The sequence below is a fragment of the Loxodonta africana genome, chromosome 12, assembly GCF_030014295.1.
Source record: "Loxodonta africana isolate mLoxAfr1 chromosome 12, mLoxAfr1.hap2, whole genome shotgun sequence".
NCBI classification, from domain to species: domain Eukaryota; kingdom Metazoa; phylum Chordata; class Mammalia; order Proboscidea; family Elephantidae; genus Loxodonta; species Loxodonta africana.
The window spans coordinates 32,004,816-32,020,133 of NC_087353.1; positions in this window are offsets into that span (position 1 = coordinate 32,004,816).

A 15,318-nucleotide genomic window follows, 5' to 3' on the forward strand; every position below is an offset into this window, starting at 1 on the left:
GTAAACCCTCCTTTTTTCTCTTAGAATTCAAACATAAATTGATATAATAATATGAGAAAGCATTAACTAGTTTATCTGTGAATAAAGTCCATTTCTTACTCATCTTTGCAATCAGTTATGACCTAGCAGAGTGATTGCTCTTCATTCATTCATTTATCTGAAAACATTTACTAAGCACCTATTATGTGCTGGGTACTGAAAGTTACTAAAATTAAGAATAATTAAGACACAGCCCTTGCCCTCAAAGAGTTTACATGTAGTAGAGCTGCCAGACCTGTACAGGAAAAAAAAAAAAAAATCACAACCCAGAAATAAGGACAATAATTGTTGTGTATTCACCAGCTACAGGTGCCTCAAAGGAGAAAGAGAACAACCTAGGTTAGGAAAATCAGGTAGAGTGTTATAGAAAATCAGATACTTCCTTTAGATATTTTTTTAATTGTTGTAAAAAATATAGATAACACATTTGCCAATTGAGCATTTGTCACTTGTACAGTTCAATGAAACCAATTACATCAGTCATGTTGCACAACCGTCACCAGAAATCATTGCCGTATTTTTCACCTCCATAAACAAAAACTTTAGTGCTACCTAGACGAAGGTTTCCCTCTTTCCCCTTCCCTCTTACCCCTAGTAACCGCTGTTAAACTGATCTGTATACATTTGTCTGTTTTAAGTGTTTCATATTAATAAAACCCATTGCCATTGAGTCGATTCTGACTCATAGCAACCCTAAAGGGCAGAATAGAACTGCCGCACAGAATGTTCAAGGAGCTCCTGGTGGATTCGAACTGCCACGGTTTTGTTTAGCAGCCATAGCACTTAACCACTATGCCACCAGGGTTTCCATTCATATTAGTAAAGTCATACTGATTTTGTCATTTTGTGGTTGACTTATTTCATTCAGTATAGTGTTTTCAGGGTTCATCCATGTTGTTGTATGTATCAGAACTTCATTTTTCTTAATTGCAGAGTAATACTCCACTGTATGTATCTACCACATTTCATTTACCCTTTCACTTGTTGATAGACATTTGGGTTGGTTCCACCTTTTGGCTATTGTGAATAGCACCGCTACAACGAGCACTGATGTACATGTGTCTGTTTACATCACTGCTTTCAAATCTCTTGGGTATATACCTAAGAGTGGGGTTGCAGGATCAACTGGAAACAACTTTTAACGTTTGAGAGACCACCAAACTATTTTCCACAGTAGCTGTACCACTTTGCATTCCCATCAGCAACGGATGAGGGTTCTGATTTCTCTGCATCTTCACCAACATTTTTTATTTTCCATCTTTTTTTAATCTTAGTCATCCTAATGGGAGTAAAGTGGTATCTCATTGTGGTTTTGATTTGTATCTCCCTTTTTTTTTTTAATGGCTAATGATGTTGGTCATCTTTTATGTGCTTGTTGGCCATTTTTATATTTCCTTTGGTGAAATGTCTATTTAGTCCCTTGCCCATTTTTTTGATTGGGTTGTTTTTTGTTTCTTTTTTTCTTGTTAAGTTGTAGGAGCTCTTTATATATTCTAGATATTAAACCTTTGTCCCATATATGGTTCCCCCAAATTTTCTCTCAGTCTGTAGGTTGTCTTTTCACTTTGTTGCATCGGATTTAGAAAGAAGAATGAGAGTTTTCCAAATGGATTAGAGGAGAAAGGGCATTTCAAGTAGGGAATGGGCAGAGACAAAGCAGGAGTGGCATAGAGTATTCTGGAAATAGTGGCTTGGCCTGGATCAGCCGGGAAGGGAACAAGAGGTGGGACAGAAACTGAGGTTTGGACAGATGAGGCTGTATGTCAGTTATGGCCCTATATGCCTTGCGATGGGTATTCCGTAAGGTCCTGGAAAGTAAGATCACCTAGCCAACAGAGGAGGCCTGGAAGACTTAGAAACCATTAGTGAATATTACTAGGAAACGAAATCTCACAGACTCCTATTTTCTAGAGTCATGATGTTGAACAATCCCTGGATACAACTGGAAAGGGAAGATGAGGCAGATTTGTATGACACTGAAAATGTCTAGACAGCCACCATTAAGAAACTTGAGGAGCTGAGTTCCCAAAGCCTCTGGCCACTGGAACTTGGTTCCCCGGGGATGTGCCCAGAGTTATAGATATCAGGCAAAAAGGCCCTGCCCTCACTGAGCTCACTTCTTGGCTAGAGAGATAAGAGGGAAAGAACCAAGGTGACCTTAAGCCCAGGTGCCACAGGCTGGGCAATCAGAGATCAGAGAAATACAGATAAGTGTGAGCTGGGAGGGTCCAAGGAGAGTCTCCAGCTCAGGCTGCTGGGAAAAATAAGATTTCCAACTAACTGAGAAGTGCTAGATCAGGTACCATTTGGATGATCTCTCATTTCCGAGGGAATGAGTCAAGGATGTCCATAAGCATTTCATGAAAGCTCTCAATCTTTTCCCCAGAATAAATATACATATTCATGTACAATACTGTACATACAGTTTAACGGGATTTATGAACGCTTTAAAGTCAGTGGGACTCAAAAACTCCAGTTAAGCCCCCTGCTCTGCTTTTAGTGCTCATGTTGGTTAACCTGAAATAAGATATAAGCAAAAGGGTGAGATAGTCTAGTCCTCCAAGTTGGAGAAGGCCCATGGAGCCTCTTCTTTAGAGAGGTGCCCAGGCACCACACAGGGTTGTGTAAGAATGGTAAGGTTTGTCCAACTTGGAATCTAACTGCAAGAGAGAAAAGCAAGTAAGATGGTACATTCTGTTTTGGAGTCAGGGAGAACTCATACTGGCAGCATTAGTATAGTGTCTTTTTTATCTCTGCACTCTTCTAGGGTCTGAAGCATAGCCCCAGTGTCAATTTCCTTAGATCTTAACAATGAGATCCTTTTGACATTGCACTGAAGCATCACTTCATAATAAAAGGTTTCAAAAAGCTACCAAAGGAGGTTGGATGAATGAGGATCCACTTTGTAACCCGCTAAGCAAGGTCTGGGCTACGATCTAGTGCATGGGGCCAGGCCGGCTCAAGCACTTGACATCTGTCCTGAATGATGCTGATCCTCCCATCCACCCTTTCTTCTTTCACACCTTTTCTTCCTCATGATTTAAAATCTGACTGTTCTCTTTTTTTTCCCCTAAAAATTATCTTTTCAGGAGAGAACACGAAGCACTCACCTCTCCACTGACTTCTCCTTCTCTCTGTCAGCCTGACATTCCTGAGACTGAAACTTGTATCCTTCTTCTCCCTGCCTGCCAGATGTGCCCTCCTGCTGCAGACCAAGGGAACAACAATGACCAACAGTTGCCATGGAGTCAGTTCCAACTCATAGTGACCCCATGTGTGTCCAAGTAGAGCTATACTCCATAGGGTTTACAATGGCTGATTTTCAGAAGTAGATCTCCAGACGTTTCTTCCAAGGTGGACTCAAACCTCCAACCTTTTGGTTAGCAGCCAAATGCATTAACTGTTTCCACCACTCAGAGACTCCGCAGACCAAGGGAGGCCTTATTAACTGCATAGCCAGAAGTCCATCTGCTTCTTCAGCCTACTCCTCCAAGCAATAAGTGCCCCCATCTCAAGAAGCACTGGAAAATCCAAGCCCCTCATTCTCTTCCAATATTGTAAATCTGTAGTCGTTGAATAAGCATCTCCTATTAGAGAAGAAAAAATTGAATTCCAAGTGGCAGTCAGCAGGAGGCAGAGGCTCTTCCAACTTAATGACTTGCAAATCAAAAGCATGAAAACCAGAATGCACCTTTTGAACCTCTTTCCCATTCAGCCTAGATGTCCTCATAATTTTCTCCCGTAGTGTTCCTGTTATTTTTGCTACCAGAGCAATGACCTTCCCCGTGCATTTTGAAAATGTTGGAGGAGGAGCTGTCCAGTGATCTCAAAGCATATGTTTTTGATTCTCATAAGATTATGGATACCAAAGGAATAAAAATGGAAATCACTACTGCCAAGATATGAAAGAAAGTTTGCATAGTAAAATAATTTAAACCCAACATTTGGACCCAATAAGGCAAATGGAATGTTTTTTCCATATTTTTGGAAAATGTGCATTTTCTTCACATTAAGTGGTACCAATAAAAAATAATGATTCTCACTCAGTTTATTTCTATAAATTAGATTGGCTTACAGTTTTCCAGGACATGGGTTTGTATCAAGCTATATGGCAAACACCTGGGCATAAAATATACTCAGCTATTTATTTCCATGTGGGAGAAAGGGTCACCATTCCTCTTCTAAATCTAGAGCAAAGGTCAGCTGAAAACAGCTAGTATGTTAAGTACTCTATCTCTCTGCCAAGAGTATGTTATACCAACAACTTGGGAAGATGTGGTGAGCAAACCCAGGAAATTCCTTACAGATAGGCAGGACAACTTTTCCCTGGTTAGCTCAGAGCTTGGTGATACTGCAGTACATGTAGGTATGGACATTTGGCCCATGCTGAAATCAGATAAAGAAACAGAAAAGATAAAATAACAAAGAATGGTTAGGAAACATATTTATATCCGATTTACACATGAATACACTAATCTGGGTTTGTTGTTGATGTTGTTATTTAGCCACCATGGACTCATGGCAACCACATGCACAATGGGATTGAACTGTTGTGATCTGTAGAGTTTTTCTTTGGCTTATTTTCCATAAGATCTTTAGGACTTTCTTCCTAGTCCATCTTAGTGTGGAAACTCCATTCAAACCTATTTAGCATCACAGCAACATGCAAGTCTCTGCCGACAGATGGGCAGTGGCCGCACGTGAGGTGCATTGGCTGGGGATTGAAATAGGGCCTCCCATGCGGAAGGCCAGAATTCTACCACTGAACCAATACTTGGGTAAAATCAATCAAAAGAGAGTATATCCATGTAAACTTTAATGAAGTGGTAGATGGATTTAGAACAGGAGATGGGGAATACGGAGAAGAATGGACAAGGAAAAAAAAAGGAAAGTGAGAAGAAAGGAGAGACAAAAATGGAAGAGAGGAAAGAGGTTAAAAAAAAAAAAAAAAATGGAGAGCCAAAGGCAAAAGAAGGTCTTCTCCCAGTGTTGATGTTGTTGGAAAACTCAGACCTCAGCCTGGAATGGCAGGATGACTACCTATCTCAGAACCAGGAGTGATGGTTCAGGACTTGTAATGTTTCAGGTTCCACCACTGCCATAGTGTTCTGGATACAAACTACAGCCTCTTGAGAACCACCTTTCTCAGTGATTGCATGTGACAAATCCCTTCCTTCCTATTCTCAGGCATGTTGGAGCCTCAAAGAAAGATAAATGTGAATGAATTGTTGTAGCTATAAAATATTATACACATGCAGTGTGTAAAGTAGAAACAGTGAAAAGCGGTGCATTATTATTCTTTGACTCAAGTGTCAACTGTTTGTGAGTCCTCATATTCTCTAGCAGCTGAGGCACTTCTAGCCATTGAGATTGAAATCAAATTACCTTGAATCCCTATCCCACCAATGGTAGGAAACCCATCATCCCTTCCAACATCTCAGAGGATGCTTAGGAGGTTTATGCTTGTTCTGGTTCCCTCTAGCTCCTATTTCCTCCTTTTGCTGAATTCTCAATCTCTGCTCCAGTTTTCATCTGGGGCAGGTTTTAGACTGACTCTGGCCATCACGAGAGTTGCCTAGGTTCTTGCATGTCCCCACAGTACTATGGACACTAGATTGTGCATGCAGAGATGGTCATTGAAGATTTGAAGATATGGGTGTGTGTCTTAGTCATCTAGCGCTGCTGTAACAGAAATGCCATAAGTGGATGGCTTTAACAAAGAGAAATTCATTTCTTCACAGTAAAGTACATTAAAAGTCCAAATTCAGGGCATCAGCTCCAGGGGGAGGCTTTCTCTCTCTGTCAGCTCTGTAGAAGTCTAGTCCCTTGGGCTGGGAGCTTCTCCGTGCAGGAACCCTGGGTCCAAAGGACATGCTCTGCTCCCAGTACTGCTTTCTTGGTGGTATGCGGCCCCCAGCTCTCTGCTTGCATCCCTTTCCTTTTATCTCTTGTAAGATAAAAGGTGATGCAAGCCACGCCCCAGGGAAACTCTCTTCACCTTGGATCAGGGATGTGACCTGAGTGAGTAAGGGTGTTACAATCCCACCCTAATCCTCTTTAACATAAAATTACAGTCACAAAATGGAAGACAACCACACAATACTGGGAATCATGGCCTAAGCAAGTTGACACATATTTTGGGGGGACACAATTCAATCCATGACAGTAAAGTAACACCACAGCACAGCAAGCAACCTAAAATCAAATGTGAGTGGTGCCTTTCTTAACAGTCCCTCAAGGCTCCTTCAGTCCCAGAAACTCCTCACTGGTCATCTCTTCGGTGAGCCTCAGCCTATGGCCACTGGTTTCTGCTCTTTTTTTTCCCTTCAGGGTTCTTTTGTCCCTCACTCATCTTTATCAAGTTGCCAATGCCCAATCCCATTGCTATTCTCCCTGCCCTCCTTGTTTGATTCTAGCCCAGGGGAATCTCATCCCTGACTACATGTTAGAATCTCCTGGGAAGTTTTGTAAACCATACTGAGGGCCCAGGCTCCACCCCAGACTGATTGCAACAGAGTCTCCATCAGTGGGGCACGCACATCCATATTTTTCCAAGCTCCTCAGGCGGTTCTAATGGGCAGCCAAGACTAAAACCACCTCTGCTCTAGCTCATCCAAGCCATGTCCTGGGGGTAGCTCAACCTTCATACTGAAAAAAAGCTATCAAGGTATTTTGCTAAACAAAAGACAATTCTCTCCCTGAGAGAATTGCAGCCAGTTTTTCAACTGAACATTATTTTTCCTGCCCCAATTATTATCTTAAGAAATTTGCTAGTGAGCCACACTGCATTTTCCAGGGGTCAGGATCTTTCCCCAAGAGGAGCATTTCTTGGCGAGTCCCTTGCTCTCCAATTCCTGGCTCTGTTTCCCAGGTCACAAGGGGAGCAGGACAGTCAGGGAAGAATCCACACAAAGAAGAACCTGGTAACTTTGGTGAGAGACCTTATGGCAGATAAGAAATTGAAGCTTAAAATGGGAAGCTGGTGTTATTTTGGAACAACATTGACAGACACATTCTCAGCTATGGTGAGAAAAAAAGTGGCCCAATGGTGGTGTTGTGTTTGGTTTTAAGGATAGACACAGAGATGTTACTTTTCTGCATATTTCCTTCAACTTCCAAATGCATTTCATTAATTCCACCTCATTTTGTATTTGCCACTTATTTAACCAGCCTGATGTTATATGTCCTTGGACAAACGTGTTAAACTTCTAGGCTTCCCCTTCTTATATAAAATGAGAGAATTGGTCTAGGTGATCTCCAAAGGTCTTCTTGGTGTCCTATTAGCTTATAATACCCCCTCATTTGCTGGAAACCCTGGTGGTGTAGTGGTTAGGAGCTACAGCTGCTAACCAAAAGGTTGGCAGTTGGAACCCACCAGGCGCTCCTTGGAAACCCTATGGGGCAGTTCTGCTCTGTCCTATAGGGTCGCTATGAGTCAGAATCGACTCGACGGCAGTGGGTTTGGTTTTTGTTTTTTTTTTAACAACCCTGTGAAGAAGGTAAGCAGGGCAGGTATTATTATCTATTCTTCCAAAAGAGTAAATTCATGTTCAGAGAGATTAAATGACTTTCTCAAGGCCACACTGCTGGGACTTGGCAGAGCTGTTGCTTAGAACGCAGTCTTCTAACTCCAAACCAGGTGCCCTTTCTACCTCCTCATGCTGCCTCTCCTTATGTCTCCTTGCTACCATTTTGTCTCTCCACACGTGTGAGCACATGCACGTGTATGTGTGTGCTCATACACACACACACCCCTCCCCTTATAGACCGAGAGGCTACACTCCAGGTAAAGAATGCCGTCTGACAAGTGCTGATCAAGAAATGACATCAGATGCCTGGGAACATCCATGCCTCCTGTTACCTGGTTGGGAGAGGGAAAAGTCAACTTGGCAGCTAAGACCCACCACCAGGCCCTTTTCTGGACCACTCCCCTCCCTTTCCTGCTGTTCCTTCACTTCCCCTTAAGACTCGGCATACCTGCTTCCAGGACAGGAGCTAATCTCAGACTCTCTTTGTCCCAACAACTCCATGTCACCTCTCCCTGAGAGGAAGCATCTGAGATCTTGTCTTTGTTGGGAGAATGAAAGGGCAATCACAACCTTATGACCTAGGCCTAGCACAGAGCTCAGTAAATGTTTGTTGAATGATTGATTCCTATATCTCAGAGCTGGAAAGGCTCATAAAGGCGTGGCTCATTGCCCAGCCTTCGGATGGGTAAGACATGGGAAGAGTCAGACAGGAGAGAGGAGAGACCATGGCGTGGCAAGTCCCCTCAGGGCAGCCACCTCTTCACCTGTGTGTAGTCAGGCCTCAAGTCCTTTGCAGGGGCTCCCTAAGTTCACCCAGAAACAGAGGTATCCAGCTCCCTACTCACAATGAAAGCTGGGTCCTGCTTCCTTCAAGGCAGGAAGCTACCATCCTGAAGATAAGCATGCTTGGGGCTGCCAGGCCAAGGAAGCAATGCTGAGGTGTCAACCTAGTGCTGGAATATGTTTGGGGTTTTGAATTATTTCTCAAAATCCCTTCAAGCTCAAGTCTGCACAGACAGCCTTGGATGGGAGCGGGAGAGAGAGAAGGAGGAGGAGGAGTGGGGGAGGGGAGTTTCCAAAGAAACTGTTGTTTGAGGGCCCATTTCACCATCTACTGCCGGGAAGCATCATAAACTCTCCTTCCTCACCCCTTCAACCTTTCCCCCTTTGTGCTGCTCTCTGAGACCCAGGCTTTGGGGACTGAACACATATGGGTCTCGTTGGTCGATCCTGTTGTCCTCCAAGGCGGTAAATTCAGACCGCCACAAATCAGTTTCAGCACAGCTTCAGCCCAGACACGCACGCGTTCACATTAAAGTCCTGTGTCCAGGCTGAAATATGGCCGCATGTGTTCCCTGCTGCACTGCAGTCCTGCCAGCGATGCCACCCTGTCAGAGATGGTTTATGGAGCAGGGTGGGAAGGCCAGAACACAGTGGCCAGCTACCACCCCAGCCAAGGCGCCCTGAGACTTTGATCTCCCGCTGGTTAGCCCTGTGTCATGATGGACGGCTGCCTGTTCCTGCAAAGGCCTGAAACACAACTTTCCAAAGCCTCCCCCGGCCTCTGTGTTCCTCCTGGGCCTGATAGAGCATTGTCAGTACTGACTGCTTTTCTTCCCCAAGTAACTCCTTGTGACATCTCATTGTCACCAGCTAAATACAGAGCATTCCTGGCCTTTTTCTTTTCTCGGTGCTGACAGTTAACACAGAGTCTGCCTATCCGTTTGCATGAAAATGCTTCTTCCTGGAGGCCCTTTTCCAACAATCTGAGCTTGGGTTCAGGCAAGACAATAATGTAAAACAAGTTTCAAACACTAGGTTTTCTGAGTCCTAGAAACAAATTAGGAACCTTGGCGGTGTAGTGGTTAAGACTTTGGCTGTTAGCCAAAAGGTTGGCAGTTCAAATCCATCAGCTCCTTGGAAACTCTATGGGGCAGTTCTACTCTGTCCTATAGAACCACTATGAGTTGGAATTTACTTGATGGCAACAGGTTTGTTTTTTGTTTTTTTTTTAGGAACAAATTTAAAATGTTTGTTCTAGTAGACCAGCAACAAATCTACAAGTGTCTCCAAAATGGTTGGCCCCATCATAAAGCCTGTCTGGGCCCCAGGATAAGTCCAAGGCTAAGTTAGTGTAGGTGAGACTCAGGTAGCACATAGCATGTGCATAGAGTTCTCCCACTGCCTGAGGGTTGGGGTTGAGAGTGAAACTATACCCAGCAGTGCTTCTCACCCTTAGATACCCAGTGAAATCATCTGCAGAGTTTTAAAAGATACCAGTTGATGCCTGGGTCCCATCCCCAGAAATGCACATTTAATTGGTCTGGGGAACAGGAATTTCCAGAGCTTCTCACGTAATTCTATACGTGCAGCCGACACGGAAAGCAACTGACCAAAGGGAAGTATTACCTTTTCCCAGAGTTTCCCTTTAAGGCATTTCCTGGCAAGCCAGTGGATAGAATTGCCACTCAGTCACCAACTCATTTGTCTCTGGCATATATTAAGCACTGGAATTAGAAACCCTGGTGGTGTAATGGTTAAGAGCTACCACTGCTACCCAAAAGGTCAGCAATTCAAATCCACCAGGAGCTCCTTGAAAACTTCATGGGGCAGTTCTACTCTGTCCTACAGGGTTGCTATGAGTCAGAATCAACTTGACAGCAATGGATTTGGTTTTGGTTTGGTTTGGTTTGGAATCGTACGAGGCTCTGCTCTAGGTGCCATCAAACCAAAAACACAAACCCGTTGCCATCGAGTCAACTTCAATTCATGGCAACCCCATGTGTGTCAGAGTCGAACTGTGCCCCACAGGGTTGGTAGTATAATATTTTTCAGATGTAGCTCACCAGGCCTTTTTTCGAAAGTAGTCTTGAACTTACACTACTTTGGTTAACAGCCGAGCATGTTAACTGCTTGCACTGTCCTTGTAATATTAAAAACACCCGAGTTCTTGCCCTCAAGGAACGTTCCACCTTGAGAGAGAGGCTATATCCTGCAGGCCTTCTGGAGAGCTGGGCTTGTTCTGGGCTGGGAAGATAAGTCCAAAGCAGCTGAGCAAGGTGGGGGGATGGAACATGAGGAGACTCAGAGACAGAGTCAAATATTGCGTAGGAAAGATAAGGAAAAATCCACTGAGGTACAACAAAGAATTTCAGAAAAAGAATTACAGGAAACACAAATCAGAGTTGCTGTCCAATACTTCATTTCCCCAGATCACATCAGTACTTCCTTGCCTTTAAGGAAACTTCTTTCTGATCCCCCCTCCACCCAGAAGGTCCAAATGGTAGCCTCCACTCTCTGACTTGATCCCCCCTACTGGGTAGTGTGAGGTGAGGAGTGGGTATGTGACCCAAGCAGGATCAGTCACATACCCCAGCTTCTTGACCACGGTAATTGGTCTACCGGTTGGTCCAAGCCAAGCCAATTAGTCTTTCTCTAGGGCTTTTAATTATTATTATTAAAATTGGTAGAACAGAGCCCATTTATCTCTCTTCACAGGCCTGTGAGAACATAAACCTGAAGGTGCCCAGAGCCGTATCCCTACAATATGAATAAGTAAGACAAGGAAATAAAATAATCCTGATATCATCAAAGTCCCTGGCTCTAGCTGCAGAGGTTTCTGGAGCTCCCATCTGATTTTTTACTTTACCCTTTTCCCACTCTTCCATAGATTCTGTGAACTATCCCAATAGCCTTCCCTTCACACACAAAAATAAATAAAACTTTGTTTAAGCTCATCCAGTTGGATTTCTGTCACTTGCTACCGAAGGAGCCTCAATTAGTACATCATGATAGGAAGCAAGTTTGGATGCCAGGCCACCAGGTTTATTAACCCTACCAGACAGAGATTTTTATCTAGAGTCCATAGAACCTTGCTTCAAAGTACCCCAGGAAGCCCTAGAAATTATGTGTAAAAATGTACATGTCTTGACCCCAAAAAACATTAAGAACCACTGATGAAAGCAATGAGGAACCATTACAAACATAAGAAACACAGAAGGTATTATCCTCCACTGACAATTATTGTTTTTGTTGTTGTTAGTTGCTGTCAAGTCGATTCTGACTCATGGCACCCCCATGTGTGCAGAGTAGAACTGCCCCATAGGATTTTCAAGACAGATCACCAGGCTTGTCTTCCAAGGAGTCTCTGGGTGGATTTGAACTGCCAGCCTTTCAGCTAGTAGTTAAGAGCTTAATCATTTGCGCCACCCAAGGACTCCTAAAAATTATTAAGAACCCTCAGATAACCCGTCATTTCTTTAAGAAACGTAGAGTGCCAATGCTAAGGCCAAGAGCTGTTGGGGATAAAAGATATATATGGTGTGATTTTATCCTCAAGGAGTTGCAGTCAATTTGGGAGGTGATGGGTGTAGACATCATTTTAACAGAAGGTGACAGAGCAGAGGAGAGAGGTAATACTGTGGCCGTTCAGAGGCCAGTGCCCAGAACTTTTTCCACGGCCTTCAGTAAGCCAAAGTACTGCAGTAGATAGAGTCCTAGACTGGTTCCTCCCTTATGAGCTGACCTTAGATCATTCACTCTCTTAAAGTCTCAATATCTTCATTGTTTAAATGGATATATTAATCTGCTCTGGCACTCTACAAGATGATTGTGTAGTTGTAAGGAGACAGAAAATATTTTGCTAAATTTCTTGGAGGCTGGAAACAGACAAGACATGCAACTTGTTCTTCCTAGAAGAAGGCTGCCTTTGGACCTGAAACCAAGCCAAATTCAAGTTGTCAAGTTGATTCCAACTCATAGCGACCCTATGGGACAGAGTAGAACCACCCCGTAGGGTTTCCAAGGAGCAGCTGGTGGACTTGAGCTGCTGACCTTTTGATTAGCAGTCAAGCTCTTAACCACCGTGCCACCGGGGCTCTGCCTTTGGACCTAGTTCCTTGCTATTCAAGATGTCGTCTATAGACTGCTGGGACTACTAGCATTGACATCTCCTGAGAATTTTTTACAAATGCAAATCTCAAATCCAACCCTGACTTTCTGAATCTGAATTTGAGAGTGATCTGTATGCGAATTAAATTTTGAGATGCACTCATCTAAGTAGTTCTTAGCATCCTGTAATTGTAATCTGACAGACAAGAAAATCCATTTTCAGGCACAAATTACCATAAGAAAGCAAAGGCAGGGACCAGACAAGCACCAGTGTGCTGTGTGCTTGCTGCCATTCAGATTAAGCAGGACCTCATAGAACAAGGGGTGTAAACAGGGACATTAACCACCTGAAGCAAGAGGTGCAGTGGGCATAACTTGTGAGCCAATCCTCAAACCAACCTTTGGCAGGCAGAAACTTTGGTCCTGCCAGATGCTGCTGCTGCCGCTGCACCATCGACATATGGTCTCCTTGTATCTCCAGGCAGAGTGACACCAGCATACTTCACATATATCAGCACACTCAGAAGGGATTAGCAAACATCTGGGGAACACAGCCTGCCATGTTTTGCTAGTTTGAAGAGCAGGGAGCACAAGAGGTCTCTCCGAGTACCTGAGCACAAGCCCAAACCACCAAGATGCCAGTGGGGTGGGGGCTCCCCAGACATCAGAAGCCCCATCACTGGACTACAAAGTGACCACAGCAGACAAACTGACAACAGCGCTGGGCCTCTAGACCAGCAGGTTCCAGTGGATGCACCATAGAACTCAAGGTCTGTGGGGTAGTGACAGGCTGAACCGGATTCCCCTGGTTTACTTATATCACATTAAACAAAGGTGAATTGGTTTCTTTATAGCAGCACCTTAAATCTGCAAGTGTGCATGGTGAATCTTCAAGAGGAATGTATACTAGGCTTTCTCTCCCAAGCATTTTTGATCCCAGAAGCCATCCTATCCTACGTAAGGTAGGAAGTCCTCAGAGGAGACTTTGGGAAGTACCAGTAAAGATGGAGGTGGGAGAGCTCCCTTTGGGGAAGGAAGATAGTCCATGAGTGCCTGTAGCAGGAATCCTAAAGGTTTTCTTGTTCAGGCCAATAAGGGCAATCAAAGTTTATAGCTGTCAGGGTCAAACATGCCAAATGCACCAAGAAGTTCACTACATCAATAACGAGCAACATTTGCCGAGCGCTCATTACAAGCCAAGCACTGGGCCAAGTGCTTTATACGCATTTTGTCTCGTTTAATCATTTGGATTAGTATTTGAGGAAGCCATTATTCTCATCCCCGTTTTCAGACGATGAAAACAAGCCTTAAAGAAGTCAGATGAATTCCCTTAAGTTTTAGAGCTGGTTTGTGGCCAGTAGAAACTCATTGCCAATCGAGTCGATCCTGACTCATGGTGACCCCGTGTGTTACAGAGTAGAATTTCTCCATAGGATTTTCTTGGCTGTCACCTTTACAGAAGCAGAACTTTCTTCCGAGGTGCCTCTGGGTGGGTTCGAACCACCAATATTTAGGTTAGCAGCCAATAACAAACCACTGGCACCACAGGTAATTAGTGGTAAAGCTGAATTCTAACCAGATTGCTCTGACTTCAGATGTCTGTTAAAATACTGGAAATACTCCTCAGTCCTTGACACACCAGGAAACATTATGCCTCAGCAACCACCCATCCCTGAGACTTGTAGGGTGACCTTTTGTGTAAGAAGTCAGCCTGGTGACGCTGGACAGGACATACGCAGATCAAAGCCGTAGCTAATGCACACGGTCCATCTCTTCTTTGCTTCATGTTTTGGGTTTATCGTCTTCATCTTGCCACCATATTTTCATATACCGCTTTCTTCTAGCTTACCATCTGGTGAATTTAAAGACTAGGACGTTCAGGAACAGTAGTCATGGAGAGCACGTTGATTTGCTGACATTAATCCCCAGGCCCCACCTCTGTAATTAGCTATCGGTTGAGTACAATGAATAACTTCTGTGCCTCACACATCCATCTCTCCAGGCACTATTTTCATATTTACACATTTCAAAGGAGGAAATTTGTCACTCTCAATCATAAACCTGGCTTTTTGCAAGGAAACTGCGAGAAAGCTTTCCTCTGGGCCAAACACTTTCAAGGGTTTGTCACAAGCCACCAGAAAGGAATTCTTTGTCATGTAGGAACCCATGGCTTCCTTGGGACTTTTTGCTGAGTTTAAGAATCACCCATCTATATGACACATTCGTTCTTGGTGGAAGAAGAAAGAAAGAAAAAGAAAAACCGAAGTTGGATTTTTCAGATATAAGGGAGTATGGCCAAAAAAGATCTGGCCAGCAAGCAGGGAACAGGGTTTCACACCTTGGCTCTGCTATGAACAAGCTGGGTGAACGCTCTCCACCTCACCACCCCCCGCCAACGATCACCACTACTCACCTATCAAAACAGGGTCGGACCGGTAGTATCTCAGATTCCAGCTTGCGGATTCTATGGGCAATGGAACCAATGATGACATTTGTAAACCAGCCCCAGTTCAGATTCCTAGGAAATGCCTAACCTGCCTAATTCACCCCAGAGTTGCTCCACAGTTTTGATCAGAAGACTCTCAGAAACAAGACGCTTTAACTTAAACCATTCCAGACAGATGGAAATTCAGCCGCTCTTTCAAGTTCTTTGAAAAGATTATTCCAAACACCACACAGTAGTCAGTCTCAGTGTTTAAACAGCACTCATGGTCTATAAGATTCTTCTTTGTCTCTGGCCTAAATTTTTTCTACTGAAGTAAAAAATTAAGACCACCATTCCATTGTATTCCAGTTCATGAAATTGTTTACATTTGGCCATAGTAATTAAATTGCTTTCCAATCCATTCCTTTCTTATTT